Source organism: Phocoena sinus, chromosome 18 (genome assembly GCF_008692025.1).
Source record: "Phocoena sinus isolate mPhoSin1 chromosome 18, mPhoSin1.pri, whole genome shotgun sequence".
In the NCBI taxonomy this organism is placed as follows: Eukaryota; Metazoa; Chordata; class Mammalia; order Artiodactyla; family Phocoenidae; genus Phocoena; species Phocoena sinus.
Window position 1 is genome coordinate 22,970,981 of NC_045780.1, and position 16,201 is coordinate 22,987,181.

At 46.6% G+C, this 16,201-nt stretch overlaps 1 protein-coding gene across 6 annotated transcripts in view; it reads left to right on the forward strand.

The window, feature by feature from the left end:
* Window positions 1-317: 317 nt before the first annotated feature.
* Window positions 318-16,201, forward strand: part of ENOX1 (ecto-NOX disulfide-thiol exchanger 1) — a 622,833-nt gene continuing 606,949 nt past the window's right edge. For 4 of the 6 annotated variants that reach the window (XM_032611635.1, XM_032611633.1, XM_032611630.1 and 1 more), the window contains exon 1: window positions 348-713. The gene's annotated coding sequence lies outside the window, so the exon portion shown is untranslated. Of the gene's footprint in view, window positions 714-16,201 lie in introns of all 6 variants that reach the window. The other 2 variants (XM_032611636.1, XM_032611631.1) reach the window with 2 other exon arrangements.

A 16,201-nucleotide genomic window follows, 5' to 3' on the forward strand; every position in this document is an offset into this window, starting at 1 on the left:
GATCCCCGTCCCCACGCGCCCAGCCGAGAAGTCCCGACAGCGGCGGTGGCGGGAGCGAGCGGCCCGGCCCCTCGCTAGAGGGAGCAGCGCGACAGTGGGCTGCGGGCGCCGCCTCTGCTGCATCGGTGGCTGCGCGTTCCGCTCGGCCCAGCCCAGCTCGGATTTGGAGCCCGCGCGCGCCGCGCTGCCTTCCCCTCCTCCTCTGCCACCGCCCCGCGGGCGGCTCCCCCGGGCCACACGCACGTTCGATCCTCTTTTCCCTGGTTTACGGATTTCCGAGGGCGAAGAATTTCGCCTCGGTCCCTGCGAGTGTCTCTCGGCCTCTCCCCCTTTCCCCTCGCGACTCCCCCTTCCCGTGGGCGCGCGCGCGCACGCTCGCTCACACACACACACTTACACTCGCCGGCGCGCGTGCGCACGGCCCGCGCGCCCTGAGCCCGCGGAGTCTCCAGCGCCTCTCAGCAGATCCCACTCTCTCCGGCGCCGCTACTCACACAGGCTTCCAGCCGCCACTGGGCGTCCTCTGTCTGCGGTAGCGCGGCCGAGGCGGCGGTGGGAAAGGTAGCTGCAGCCCGGCGCGGTCTCAGAGCTCCGTGGCCCTGGACCGAGTCCGGGGAGAAGCGGAGAAGGAGGACGCCGAGGGCGAGGAGGAGCCGCGCGCCGCGCCCGAGTCCGCGCGCTGGCTGCCTTCGCTACCGGTACCGCAGCCCCAGGTAAGCTGCTCCGGGGCCCGCAGCATCCCCGGGGCGTCCGGGTCGGAGCGAGGGTTCCGCGGTCCCACCGCCGCCGCGGCACCAGGACAGAGGCTCGGAGGGGAGTGGGCTCGGGGGGAGGGGAATGGAAGCTAGAGGTGAGGCCGGTAGGGAGGGGGGGCAGGGGAGCGTGGGGGCTTCACCGCAGCCCCCCCGCGCCCTTCCCCCTCCCTACCTCAGCTCCAGCCGGGTGACTTTTACGAGCCTGAGGGCGCCTGGCGCCCCAGACAGCTATTCTCAGTTCTCCCCAGCGCCGCCAGCTAGTGTTGGCTGCGGGCTCCGCGCCCCGCCGCGCGCCTCCCACCTCCCGGATGCACCTTGGACAGCGCACCCCGCTGCCCGCCGCCCCCTGAACCGCACCCGGGTCCGCGTCCTGCTCGCGCAATCCTCCCACTGCTCTCTTCTTCCCGGTTCGTCACCCTCCCGCCCTGCATCCATTCTCCCAGCCGTGGCGGACTCCTCTGGGTGGCGGGCCGGAAACTTTCCTCCCCGCCTTGTCTGAACTAGGTACTATTGTTGTTATTTGTGACTGTCCCCTTACTCGGGGAACTCAGACACAGTGGACTGGTTTTCCTCGGCGGGAGGCCCGGTCCAGCCCGAGGCAAGAGAGGCATCGGGCAGCAGGACTCGGCGGCTGCCAGGGTGCAGAGCCTACGCCTCGGTAGCCGGACGCCTGCCGCCTCCCCTCTTCTCCGGACTCCACACGTGCGCGCCTCCCCACGGACGCCGCCCCTCCCCCGACCCACCCCACGTCCTCCCCCTGCACTGCCACGGCCACCCCATAGGTTGGACACCTGGGGCTTGCGGGTCCTGATTGGCTGAAGGCGTAACCCCGCCTCCTTTCCGGGGTGGGGGGTGGTTTGGAGTGTTGTGGTTGTCATCCCGCGGCGCCGCACATGGGGGAAGTTGGGGTCGACAGGTGGGGAAGCGGGGCTCGGTTGGATCCTCTCGTCCCATTGTGTATAACTACGCTCTCACCCGCCTTCCTCCAAATGCGCTCCTGCTTTTCTCCTTTTCTGTTTTTTTCTCAACGTTTTGCTGCTGTGACATTAAAAGAAAAAAACTGGCTTGTAACCTTATTTTTATTAATATTGTATTTGCTCGGTGGTGGCGATTTTTAAAGCAGATCTAGAAGGATGAGGGAAACAAGTGCTTATGGGGAGGTTCGTGGCAAAACTGGGCTGCAGCTTTTGAGTCCGGTAGTTTTGAGAAAGTAATGGGTGCCTAATGGTTATGAGGAGGGTGGAGAAAGTGAGAAGGAAATGTTTCTTGGTGGGGGCCGGACACAGGTGAGCAACCTTGAGAAGCTGAGGGAGAAGAAGTGGGTCATGTGTGGGGTGAGACGTGAAGGAGAAACCCGGATGGGCGCTCCCGGGAGCGTTTTGCTGAAGATGGCTCTGTCCGGAAAAGTAATTTTGACTAGTATTCAGTTCATTATTTAACACACTTTGTTTCTGTCCTGCTAACGTTGCCCTTTTGATATATTTTATAGTAATAATGTCAATCCACGTAATGGGTTTTGCTTATTCCAGTTTCTTGCGATATATCGATTTGCAAGTGGTAATGAATTTCAAAAAGTGAATTTCAAAGGCTCCTTTAGAGGGATGCACTAAATAGTTCAAGTGCTTTGGAGTATTGTGAAGGATGAGCATTGCATAAAATCAAAGACTGTTCTGGCATTATTTAGGGTCTTTGCAGAAATATATGTGTGTGCGTAAGTGACACTGATTTCTCTTCATTTCAAAGCATGATTGCCTCTAGCACTTTCCAGCTTTAATTCCTTCAGGCTGTTTTGATGTCGTGTCTGTACATCTAAGAATATTGTAATTCTTATCTTTAGAAGCCTTGTCAGTGGAAAACAAACAGCAACTGATGCAAGCTAATGTTGACAACTTTATAGTGAGTACACTATTTTATTTGTAAGCTAGTGAAATATGCAAGAGTAACATAGCATGACTGTTATTCCCTAGGGACCAATATCAAAACAAAGTGGGGAATCACATGAGGCTATTCCAGGGAGCACAGTTCAATTATTAAAAAGTGAATATATGTTAAGATTCTTGGGTGTAAAGAAAAGCAGAATATTCCCACTTGAATTATTATCCTTGTACGCAGTGGTAGCAGATGATTTGAAGTAAAACGACATATTAAATATGTTTGATGATTCCAAAGTAGATGGTAAAGGCTTTCCATTTATTATTTTTTATATAAGTAGAATTGCTTTTCTGACTGAAGAACTTTGTATTCAAAGGACAGAATTTGATACATCTGGCAAATTGGTAATTATTGCTATTGTTGAGAAAATAATTCTTACTTGTTTTCATATCTCCAGGTCATGCTTTGATTTGCCCTCAGGGATTTAGATTCTAGTTTTTGGTCTATCAAATTGAGATGGGTTGGAGGTAGGTAGAACAAAAATGTATATAGTCACACACACACACACACACACGCAAAATGTATGTATGTATATCAGCACACAGCTATATATTTATACACATAATTTGGGGGTGCATTCAGTGTGTTTAGTTATATATATGTTATTGTCATCCTTAGAATTTTTTCTCATTTCTCCTTGTCCAAATGGTGGCCCTGTTTTAAACTGTGGAAAGCATTATCACCAGTAAAATTGGCCAATAGATCATGGAAACAGACAATAGTATTTTGTTGCTTGGCAACCACCTACTGTGAATTGAAAAAACAAAGCAGTGACAGCTGCTTCCACATCCTGACACTCATAACTGTAACTCAAGCATCGCAACCCTCCAAATGAGACAGATCTACTAACTTTCATTTGAGGAAGGTGAAGTGGTTTCCCTTTTGGGGATGTTTTTAAAATGTACATTTAAAATTGTTATTATAATAAGAATTATATTGGTATTGTGGGATGAGATGAAGCATCTAATTTCAGTTGCCCTCTTAAGCCTAGTATAAACTGAAAATGCAAGACTGGGAGGATTGTTTTAGACCCTTCTCATTCTTCCCTTCATAGTCATTAAGCATCGTAAGCACATTTTCTGCTGCCGTTAGATGCTCTTAGGATTTTACAAAAACTTGAGTTCTCTGTGATACCTAAATAGGTGACTGGATTTTACTGCCAGGAGGGAGTTAGAGACTGATGCTTTGGCCTAACCCTTTAGTTTTAAGGGACACTGAGGCACAGTTAGGTGTTGTGATTTGAGCCTGGTTACAGAGTCATTCTCCAGGATGTCTTGCCTTGGGTCACACTTGAAAAATTTTCTCCTGTTTCCTCACTCAAATTATTCTTTCTTTGTTCTTTACACAGAATTGTAACCAAGATTTTTATCCTAATAAAGATACTTAGAAAATACAGTAATATTTGGAGTCAAAATTCAGTGTTGACACCAGGCTACATTATGGTTTTAGATGCATTGTGTATTCAGCCCTCAGTCGCGGAAAGTCCTGTGACTTTCCACCTCTTTCGTCGAACTGGGGAAGCCCAGTCCCTTGCTTTGGTAATTGTTTACATCTTTGGACCACCTTTAATGATCTATTATTCTCTAAATGAATTTTAAACGGGGATGAGATTGAGGATTGTGTTGGTCAGCTTGTATACCTGCAAGAGTTTAACCATTACAGCTAATTAATCACGTGTTGTGGTCTGTCTGTAACGTGATAGACGTACTGTTGTTGATCTAGTGATCTGGGCTCAAAAAAAAAAAGATACAAACGAACTTATTTACAAAACAGAAACAGACTCACAGAGAACGAATTTATGGTTACCAGGGGTGAAGGGTGGCAGGGTGGATAGATTGGGAGTTTCGGATTGACATGTACACACTGCTATATTTAAAGCAGATAACCAACAAGGACCTACTGTATAGCACAGGGAACGCTGCTCAATATTTGGTAATAACCTAAATAAGAAAAGAATTTGAAAAAGAATAGATACATGTATAGGTATACTGAATCACTTTGCTGTACACCTGAAACTAACAAACATCGTTAATCACCTATGCACCAACATAAAATAAAATTAAAAAGAAATAGAGTACATGGGACAGACTGTGTACCTGCATAGTCTTCGTTTCAGTCTTTTGTCAAAGCTGTCTTGCCAAAGGTATTATCTGAAGCCCGCTTGTGGAGGACAACTCACCTATCTGTGAGAGATGGCAATAGTGTGCCGATTGCTTCTGAACTCTGAAATGATAATGAATGGAGTACTGGATGGCGAACTTGGATCACATGTGCATCATTAAGGCTTTTTTTCTAAACTTAGGCAATGTATTGCATGTGTGATACATTTTGAGGTTCCTTATGCTATTTTAAAGAATCTGTATTCTGTTATTTATTATTTATGACAAAGGTAGTCATTGAACTTTAATGCACCTTAACTGGAAGAGAAACTTGGATTGGACTGGTTGGAGAAACAGTTGTAGTGACAGTATTAAGTACCACTGCAGAGCCATTTTCACTGGAAAAGCATGCACTGTAGCAGATTTGTAGGGGAAATAAATTGATTTACAGCATGTTTAACCTAGTTTTAGAAGTCTGCTATTAACTTGTTCTAGCTAGAAGGATTTCCAAGCAAGCATAATAATTTCGCAGATTTCAAGTGAACGTCACTGATTTTTAAAATCATTTTTCACAGTCTGGTTGTAGTTTGTTCAGGACAAGTGCTTGCTTTGGATCCCCTAGGATTAATCTGAATTTTAAGGTTATTATTATTTTTAAAAATTCAGAACCATTTCTCTTTGCGTGGCATGATGTTAATATCCTGTAGTTCATACATTTAATTTATTCCACTGGAATCTTGAAATTTAATTAACTTCGCTCTCCTCTCTTCATGTTCAAGAGAATATGTGTATGCGTATGTGTTTGCATTCTTTTCCTTTTCATGGTTTTCATCCTAACGATAGAGCACCAAAGGGCCTGATTTGTATTTTTTTCATACAGTAAAGAGAAGGTTTAAACAAGAGATATTTGCGTTTTCCATTCCCTTATGTCAGCTTCTGCTATTATAACCTGGAAAACTCTCACCCACACAAATAGGATGATTGCTAAACAAGCAAACAAATAAATATTTATCCAAGCAGCATCTCATTTGCTGCCCTCCAGGCTGGCCAAGAAAGCATATTTTCTCACTCTTAGACACACATATACTTCCACACCCACCCACATACACATTGAGTTTAAGGTCCTGTAGATTCTTTTTTTTTTTTTTTTTAAAGAGTAGACGGAAATAGTATTTGATTGGGAGATCTGTGTGTTGATAGATTTTAAGTAAAGCTGATGTAGTCAGATTCTCAGAAACGTAGCAGCAGAGGAAGATTTAAATTGAATTATTCCCTTTGGAAAAATTTCAAGTTTATGCTGAGAACATAACCCATGACCCTTACAACAGTACCCGCAACGGAGCCTGCCACGTGGTAGACACTTAGTGTGTATTTTGTGGAGTATGCACCTGCCGCATCCTTTATGTGATGCTGCAAATATTTCAGTCTGTATCTGCACGAATAGCAAAAGTTGGGGAAATGGAGGAGAAATGACGACTTTTCTAATTGTTTCTGGCCGTGTATAAAAACATGTCAAAACAACTAACTTAGCCGGTGATATTTTGGAATATACTCTTGTCGGTGTAGGAAAGTTATACCAAGGGTATTGATTTTGCACAAACACAGCCATCCTAAGTACAGAAGAGCACTTTAATAGCCCACAGCAGCATAACAAAGGTAACGGCAGCTGGGCCGAAGGAATACTTTATTTAGCTGGAGCTGGAGGGTGAAATCTGTTCGCCCCAGTGTAATTATCCAGACTGGAGTGTGGCCAGGGCGCTGTGGTTAACAACCCAGACAGGGAGAAAAGCCGCCGATGAGGTCTTTAGTGACTCCGACTGTCCAGACCTCTGCTTGGTTTGTAAGAGAGCACCTTGAGTAGCTTGAAAACCCAGAAGCTGTTGTGCATTTAAGGGATAGAGCCCAGAGCTACCATCGAGGTCCCAGGTACCCAAATTTCTGGTGATTGGAAGAAGTCTTAATCCTGAGAGATCAGTGGCATTGAAATAAGACTTTCTTCTTCATCCTGCTCCATCTTTGTGAAGTATGTGAAGGGCGACCATGTCTCTGGGGACAGCCCTGGCAGAATCACCAGGTAGGGTAAAGCCTGACAGGCTTCCAATTCCCCGTAAAGCATCCTTCACCTTTCCACCACTACCTCCGTTGTTTGTCTCGCTTGTAGGGTTTAATTCACAGTTTTGTAGCAGCAAGTGTCTGTTAAGGTGTATGCTGATCAAAGGTTATAGAGCTTTTCTGGAGGGATTCCTGAGTGTCTTCCGTATATTAGGTGCTCAATAGATACTTGTTTCATTTTACTACTATTTTGAGAGATAGGGAAGATAGTTATGTCCACAGAACCTATGTAAGTAATACCGTACTAGTTCCTTTTAGGATGATTTCTTTAACAAACATTTATTGAGCGTTTACTGTATGACTGGCATAGTATCTGGCTTTGGGGATCATAGAGATTATTAAGGCACAGTTCCTGCTTGTAGCAGAGAATATGCTGCCTGCGGGGAAGACTTGCAGGAAGTGCACAAATTCAGTGTGATTTACAAGTGACTGTGCTGGCGGGTGGGGGGCGGGAAGGGGGAGGAGGTTTGGAGAGCAGGGCAGGGGGCAGACCATGGAAGAACTAGTAAGACCCATCAAAGATGTTGAACTTTATGATATGGGTCAGTGTTTCACAATCTTCCCGTTCTTGCCACAGTACTGATTCCTGGGTCCCAACCCCGGCCCCCCGAATCAGACTCTCCAGGGACCCGCCAAGTCGAGTAGACACATTCATATGCTCGGATGCTCACTGCTCCCAGGCACATCTGCAGAAGTCTTGTGCAAGCACCTACTGTTCTCCACCTGAGGGCTTTCTCTGTCACATGTGGGGCAGCTGTGGGGCAGCTGTAGGGCAGCAAAGTTGGATGGCCTCAGGAGTGGACCTCATCCAATGATTGAAGAGAGCTGGGTGGCAGTACCCTAGCATCTTGGCCCATCAGGTGCAGAGACTGATGTGTGTCCTACGCTGTGTCCCAGGATCCCCTAGCGAGACTGATGATGTTGCCCATGGTGGCTGTCTGCTAGATAATCTGGGCTTTCTTGGCTGCCTTCCTTTCCCGTACTAGTCCTTCCTAGGATCCCCTCCCAGATGAATAGCTTGCATTGAAATTCTTTCATGGACTGCCCTGGTGGTCCAGTAGTTAAGACTCCACGCTTCCACTGCAGGGGTGCGGGTTCCATCCCTGGTCAGGGAAGATCCACATGCCACGCAGTATGGCCAAAAGAAAAAAGTAAATAAATTCTGTCTCAAAGTCTGTTTCTGGAGAAACCCAACGTAAGATACTGAAGAATCTGCTTCATTTATTTTTAAAATAATGCCCCCACTGGTTTGCTTCATTAGGCAAATTTGGGCACTCTGGCCTCAGGTGATAGAGAGCTACTGAAGGATTAAGGTGAGGGCATCGTTACTCTTGATCTGCAGCTGAGAACGACCTTGCCGGCAGGTGTGTGGGGAATGGATCGATAGGGGAAGAGTTGGGGGCATGGAGACCAGCTAGGAGATGGCGGTGCCTAGACAAACCGAGAAGATAGTGGCTGGGAGGCTGGAGATGGGGAAAGGATGCAAGAATGATTTGGGTGGAAAGCTGGCTGGAAAAGTCAGCAGGACCAAGAGGCCTGAGACGCGTGCTCACTTAGCTCATCCCAAGACGGAGACATCAGTCCTCCACCCGCGGCTTGGCCTGCTGTCCCTCCAGCTCAATACGCCCTAAAGGGCTGAGACGCCTCTGCCTTGCCTGTAATTGTGGTCAGGTTCTCTAGAGTTAAGTAGTACAGTTCTGGGCATAAATAAAAGAAGACAGAAAGATAAACTGAAGCATATAAATAATTTACCACCAGATCATTAAAGGAAGAAAGTTATATTTTACGGGCGGGATTCGTGGAGTGGTAGAGGAGAGTTGGAGAGACGTCTGTGGCGCATGTCCATTTTGCGATGAATAGTGATTTTTTTTCCCGTCACACTCTTGGCTAAGAAGGGACTTTCATCCAGCATCAGTTTCTGGAAGACCTAGCAGGCACTCCTATCTATTGTTTTCCCCGCTTCTCCCGTAGCCTATATTTTTAGCTGAGTGAATGAGTGATAGCTGGGAGTGGGCTGGCTCTTTCCTCTTGGTCTGTCAAAGTGCCAGGCTTTTTTCTGCAGTTTCTCCTGCCTGTTCTTAGGCAACCAGCTCCAAAGGAGATCAAAGGGTGTGGAGGGTGGGAGAAGGGAAGCATGCATCCAGAAAGAGAGCGGTTTTGAAATGAATTCTTAATCATGAAATGAGCAGGTTAAGGCTTGTTAGCTGAGCTGAAATAAGATCAGGCAGTCTCCCAATTGTCCCGTGCATGAAGACTAAGGTCCTGGCTCCGTCTGCAGTCAGAAAGGCAAAGGCTGAATAATCAAACAAGAGCAACCTAGCACCATCATATTTCTGCAAAAGTAGCACTGAGCCAATGACAAAGAGAAGACGGAATTCTGAGAAGTTGTCAAGGGGGCCAACACAGAGTTTACTGGGTCTTGCTTCACCGGGAGATAAGAGTCCTGACGGTAGAAACACGGCGCTTGTGAGTGTATGGACCAGAGACAGTATGGGTGAAACACGGTGGCCAGGAAGAGGCCTTATTAATTTAGAAGAGTAGGCACGTATTTATGATAGATTTTAATTAAACTTTTTATTTGGAGATCATTACAGATTCTTGTGCAGTTGTCAGAAACAACATGGTCAGAGCCTGTGTACCCTCTACCCATTTCCCCCCTGTGGTGGTAACGTCTTGCGAACCTATAGGGCAGCATCACAACCAGGACATGGATCGCTGTGGTCCACCAGTCTTGGTCAGGTTTCCCCAGTTTCACCTGTACTCATTTGTGGGTGTGTGGGCCCAGGCGTGCATGCGTATATTTTCTCCTATTAAATACTTATATTTTAAAATTTTTTCAAAGAACCTTTTTTCCCCTAGGATTTTGGGGAAAAAATGCACTTTTTAAGACTAGTCCTGGATTAATTGTAACTGAAGAAAGGGTATTACTATAGAATAAATCCCCCAACCCGTGCAGCTCGGGGACTGTGCAGAATAGCTCAGGGTCACCTGCACGCAGCAGGAAGGTCAGTAGGCCAGTCCTGCCGGTATGGCTTCCACTTAATTTATTCCTGTGTGACCATTATATGGCAGTAAACAAACCTTTTAAAAGTGTATCTGTTGGGAAAGAGGCTTGCTTATTACAGCTCGCTGTGACTCCTGGTCCTTGCCCCAGGCTTCCTGGCCTTCCCTCCCTTCCCCCCCGGGTGCCGGAGGCTCACCCCTGCAGGCTGTTCACCCAGGTTTCCGAGTCAGCTGGCTTGCTGTGTTCAGCCCGTGGAAGGCACGTGGGAGACAGCAGGGAGAAGGGCAAAGCCAGGGAGGGTATTTTTTTTCCTTCCTCCAGCTTCGCGCGGCGTTCCCGGGCGGAGGGAATCCCTCTCCGGTAGCACCACTCACGCTTGACAGACCTTCTCTGGTTCTAGCTGCTCACAAGTGACCTTGGCCCGTGGACTCCAGCAGCAGCCCCTCCTTCCGTTGTCTGTTGTCAGCCTAGGCAAGGCGGCAGCTACCTGCCCTTGCTGATCTCTGGATTATCTCACTGTCACGTGTAGGCTCTCTGCTCCCCCATCACCTGAGTAACCAATTCTCTCTTGTAAATTTCCTCCGTGAAAAATACTTGAAGAGATTCCTATTTTCCTAGTTAGACAGTCCCCAGGTCCGGAAAGCGTGGGCACGGTGTCACTCTGATGACGTTTTCCTCTTTCTGACATTTTGGCTTCTTCCGCTGCAAAAGTCTGGCCAGCTCCAATCGTGGCAGAAAGTACCTGCATTTAGAACGTCACTCCTCCCACCAGGAGCCTCCATCCTTTTACTGACTCTTCATCCCCTCCTAGTCTCTGGTTTTCCAAGCGCTGATTTCCCTTTGTCAGATTTATTCGGCGTTTTGGCAACCTCTCCTAGTGTCCTTGCTAGTCTGTCCTTGAGCTCTTCTTGTTACTAACCATCTCTACCTGATTTTCTGCCAGTGGTTCTTACTGACCTTACCTCCGTGTGTAATATCCTTATGCCCGTATTAACATGTTGGTCTCGTGACTCATTCCTGAATGTCCTCTGGTTTACAGGTTATACCTCGGCTACCTAAGGATTTGGTTTTGCCGGCACTTCACTTTCCCGCACACGTGTGCTTTCTAAATGTGTTATCGGGCTTCTCCACCTCACCTCCTATAGAAGTGTACGTGGTTCTCTAACAAAATCATTGGTAAGAACGTTAGTAAGGATGCTTTGGGAAGAAGGGAATAGGACTCAAGGAGCACCTTCGAGGCTAAAGCAGATTTAGAAGCCATGTCAGAGGAAGCCGAGCTGGTGGCCAGCTGGCGTGGTGGCCTCGCGCACTACCTTAAGGACCTGCTCAGGCTCCTCCCCCTGTCGGAGAGCAGTCTTGTTGGTTGCTCCCATATTGGTCCCATAGTTGGCCTCATCGGGCAGCTTTGTCCCTTCTCCGGGGGGTCCCCAGCCAAGCACAGAGAGCTGGGAGTTGGAGCAAGGAGAAGGCTTTCGAGCTCTCTCCGACTAAGATGCCAAGAGGTCGCACAGACAACCTGTTGTAGGTGCCCCGTCCTCAGATGTCAGGAGCAGTACCTTCAGGCATTGCAGCTCACGTGGGGTTACTCTAAATTCACCACCAGGTCTAAGGACTGGGGCTTGGGAAAGCCCAAAGCTTCGGCGAAAGAAGAGTTTAAGTGTAAAATTATGCTTATATACTTATATACTATATACTATATAAAAGAGTTTAAGTAGAAGAATAGCCTATGGCATGGGTGGTAAATGTGCTCAGGTCTTGACGTTCTCCTGCCCTTGCAGGGGGAACAGGGCTGGAGAATGTTCAATGGGCCGGTGCACAGGATTTTGCACAGACGGATCTCCTTGGAGCTGGGCCACTCGCTGGCCTCTCCTCTGCCCGGTGATCCCAAGTGTTGAGAGCTGGGTGGGAGGACTGTGGATTAGGTGGCTCTGGGTGAGCTGACAATGGAAAAGAAATAAGCTTATTTTAAATGGGCATAAGCTTTGAAGGCAAGTAATTAAGACACACTTCAGCCACTTGGACAAATTAGGGTTCTAGTTAATACAAATGCAAGACTGGAAAGAATAAATCACTCGCACACCTATAATCACTGAAGAACAGTTTGCTTAGTAACAAAATACCAATTATGCCTGCTCTTATGTGAGTTTCTCCTCTATTTCCCTTTAAAAAAAGTCCCTCAGAACAGACTGAGTTGAAGGTCCTTTCTTCCTGGGTTGGACTCTACGCACTTTCCTTCAAGAAAGTGGTGCCCACGTGAGGGCAGCCCGCGGTTTCTCCTGACATCCGTCTGAAGCCTGGTCTTTTACCCAGTTCAGTTGCATCTTTCTGCAAAGTTACAGCCTCCCTTTCTTTCCTTATTTCTCAGCGATGTGCAGTGGCACAAGGAGAGAGTTTTTAAAAGGCATTTCCTTGAGCATCAGGGACTTGATTCTGTCCAGAAACGCAAAGCAGGTGCTGTAGCAGGCAGAGAGGTTGCTTTCTGTGCCTGGTGGGTGTTCTCCATACTGTGTTGAGTTGGCCCTCAGTAGTTTCTGATTTTTCTCATCTAGTTATTAATGTCAACATATATATTCTAAATCTCCCATCATATTGTGACCTAGCTCGATACTCATTTTGTAGTAGAGATTTAACATTTTTGGAGCAAAGCATGCTACATAATCTTTGTGCCAAATGAATAGGTATTTATGGTTTCCAGGTTCCCACTAGGTGCTGGGAGTGCAGTAGCGAACAAAAATCCCTGGTCCTGTCCTCCTGGGAGTCCATAGTTTACTGGAAAAAATATCAAGTAAAACAAAAATCATTATGTAATTGGAGCTCATGATAAGTTCTTGGAAGAGACCAGATTTCTCTGAAAGGATACCATGAGGGTGGTCAGGGAAGGCCTATATGGGAGAGTAATTTATAAATTAAGACCTGAAGGTTGATGGGGGTTATCCCACGGCGAGGTGGTGGGGAGGGTCCCATGTATGAGGCCCAGATGTGAGAAAGAGTCACTGGAAGATAGCCAGTGCGGCTGGAGCGCAGAGAGTGAGGGTGACAGTGGCTGGAATAAGGCTCTGAGATGTAGGTTAGGGCCTGATGATGCCGGACCTACCGGGCCAGGCTGAGGACTTTTGACTTTTAGCCTAAGTGCCGTGGGGCGCCATCGAAAAGTTTTTCTTTTTCTTTAAATTGGGGTGAAACTTATACGACATAAGATGAACCATTTTAAAGCGAACGATTCAGTGGCCTTTAGTATATTCAGTGTTGTGCAGTTGCCCCCTGTGTCTAAAACATTTCCATCACCAGGAACGGAAGGAAATCCCTACCCACTAAGCAGTTATTGAAGGGTTTCGGGGGCAGTCATGTGTGATTTGTAGCGTGGAAGATCTTCCTGGCAAGTTTCTGGAGAAGGAATCGGAGAGGGCAAGAGCGGAAGCAAGACAACCAACTTGGAAACTGGGGTCAACTCCAGGGAGAGGTGGTGGTGATGACCTCTTGGACAAGGGGCAAGAGTAGTGACCATAGATGTGGAGAAGAATGGAATGATCCAAGGAGAGTCATCTAATCGGGTTTGATGATCTGTTAAGTGATTTGGTCACCTTGTAATAACCTACGTCACTCTTCCCCAAAGGGTGATCCATGCCCTGTTCAGATCTATGTAGGGTGCTTATTAAAAGTACAGCTTCTTAAGCCCACCTCAAGATACTGATGCAGAAGGACTGAAGAGGGTCCCTAAGGGGTTTCTTACTGGAACTGAGGTGTGAGAACCACTCAGTGTCTTCTTTCTCATTCTGATGCCCTTTCAGGTTGAAGGCGGCTAACAGTCCATCCAAGTGGGATGAATTAGAACGAGACACAGAACAGGCAAATGGATAACCTAGGGCATGCTTGTGATTTGGAGTGGGAGGGATGCTTTCCAGAGATGTATCTTTAACTTGATCCCAAAGGCAAATGTGTAACACAGACAGTTTTATGGGTGGTGTTTATCTTTGATTCTTTCCTTTCGTGGAGTATTCGGACTCTCCCAGAATTAAATGGTGACTGACTGTGAGCCATGGCATTATCATGAAATACAGTGTAGGTACAGTATAGTAATTTATTGTAAAAGAAACAAGTGCAGGAAATTAACTTCTAGAACAAACCATCCTAGTATTTTTGGAGTCACCTAATATCTACAAGATTCCTGCTACTTCAAAGAGATGTTTACTTCACTTAACTGATTTTAGAGCCAGAGTTTCTGAGACTTTATTGTCAGAAAATCCTACAAGCTGTAGTAAAAATCACCAATAAACAGATCACGGTTTTTGTCTTTGTCTTCTGTTTTCCATTTGCCTTTGGTACGTTTTTCTAACCCAGTTCTTCCTCTCAGAGATGTCACTTGGAGCCAAGTCTAAGCTGCTCAGATGTTTCTGTCCTAGTGGTGTTTGGACATTTCAGATAATCCTCGTCCTCCCAACAATTTGTGTAATATGTTTGGTTAAATTATACCTTTAGAACTGAAAAGGCTCACAGAGAGCATCCAGTTTTCTAGTTGGCTTGAAGTGATTTAAAGTGACTGTAATCGTCCTCCACTGCTGAGGAGTGGGGTTAGGTTTTGGGGTGGGAGGTCTTCCCCATGAGAAAAGGGTATGGATGTCCAGCAGCAGCCAAGGGCTGAACCCTCTGCATATCAGCATGGTAGCACCCCACACCGGCCGCCCCTGGGTACTTTCTGTGCTCACTGTCACGTGTGTTACCCTCTCTCTACCTCCCGCCCTCCCGCCACTGCCGCTTTCCCTTTTAGGAAAATGAAGTGCTCAGCTTCTTTAAGAAGATGTTTCCTTTCGATTCATGTTATTTCCACTCTTCTAGAAAGACACTGAGGCACCTCTGGCTGTGTTTCTTTTCCAGCATGTACAAATTCAGATCTTAAAGCAGTTTCATTGCTTTGCCATGGAATTTTATAACGAAATAATATTTTGAGTGCCTGGGTAGCATCTTCAATTTTTTTTTTTGTCCCCCTCGGAACACTTCAGTTTGGAGAGGGATATGAGGCAAAGCCGTCCACTTATTTCACACTAGAGAGAAACAGAATCGGTAAATAGCCAGCTTTGTTTAAAGCTGGATTTTTCTGCGGCCCCTCCCCCCAAATGCATGTTGTTGTACAAGAGCAAACACTATACAAGAATACAAAAAGGAAAGGAAAATTCTTCGGAACTAATACAGTTAACCATTGCTGACATTTTAGTAAAATTCTTCCAGGAATATCTCTCTGTCTCTGTCTGTCTTTCTCTGTCTGTGTGTGTGTGTGTGTATATATACACACACACACACACACACACATATATTACATACACACACGTACATACACACACAAGATACAGATAAAATTCTAAATAAATGGAATTTTGCTGTACATGCTATTCTGTAATCTGCTATGTTGTTCTAGTGACATGTTCTGGGCATCTTTCCATGTCAACAAATATATCTCATCTTTTTTTTTTTTTTTTTGCGGTACGCGGGCCTCTCACTGTTGTGGCCTCTCCCGTTGCGGAGCACAGGCTCCGGACGCACAGGCTCAGCGGCCATGGCTCACGGGCCCAGCCACTCTGTGGCATGTGGGATCTTCCCGGACCGGGGCATGAACCCGTGTCCCCTGCATCGGCAGGCAGACTCTCAACCACTGCGCCACCAGGGAAGCCCTATATGTCATCTTTTTAATGACTGAATAGTTGTATTAGATGCTTTTCATTGTAAGTAATGCAAATCCCAGGGCAAACTAGCTTAGATAATAGGAACATACTGAAAAATCCAGTAGGTAGGGTGTTCAGGCATGATTTAGTTGGGATTTAGGATTTCTTTCTTTATAATTTTCTCTTTCCTGCTGTTTTTCATGCTCATGGTGGCAAAATAGCTGTGGTTCTAGGGGCCCATTCACTGTCCAGAGAAAGAGAGCTTCACTTAATCATCAAATAAATCATTAAAAAAAAAAATCCTGGCTTCCTTCTACTTGGACCATTTTAGGTAAAGTGACCAGGGCAGGGACTTCCCTGGTGGTCCAGTGGTTAAGACTTCGCACTCCCAGTGCAAGGGGCCCGGGTTTGATCCCTGGTCAGGGAACTAGATTCCACATGCATGCAGCAGCTAAAGATCCCCCATGTCACAGCCAAATAAATTAATTAATTAGTTAAAAAAAACGTGACCAGGGCAATGTTCTGATTGCTTCAGATTTGGGTCGAAGTTCATGCTAACCCTCTGGACTTCGTGTGTAGGAAACTCAGAGTACTGGTAGAAAAGAAGGGAAACAGCTTGCTGAGGAGGCTGTCTGTTAGATTTTA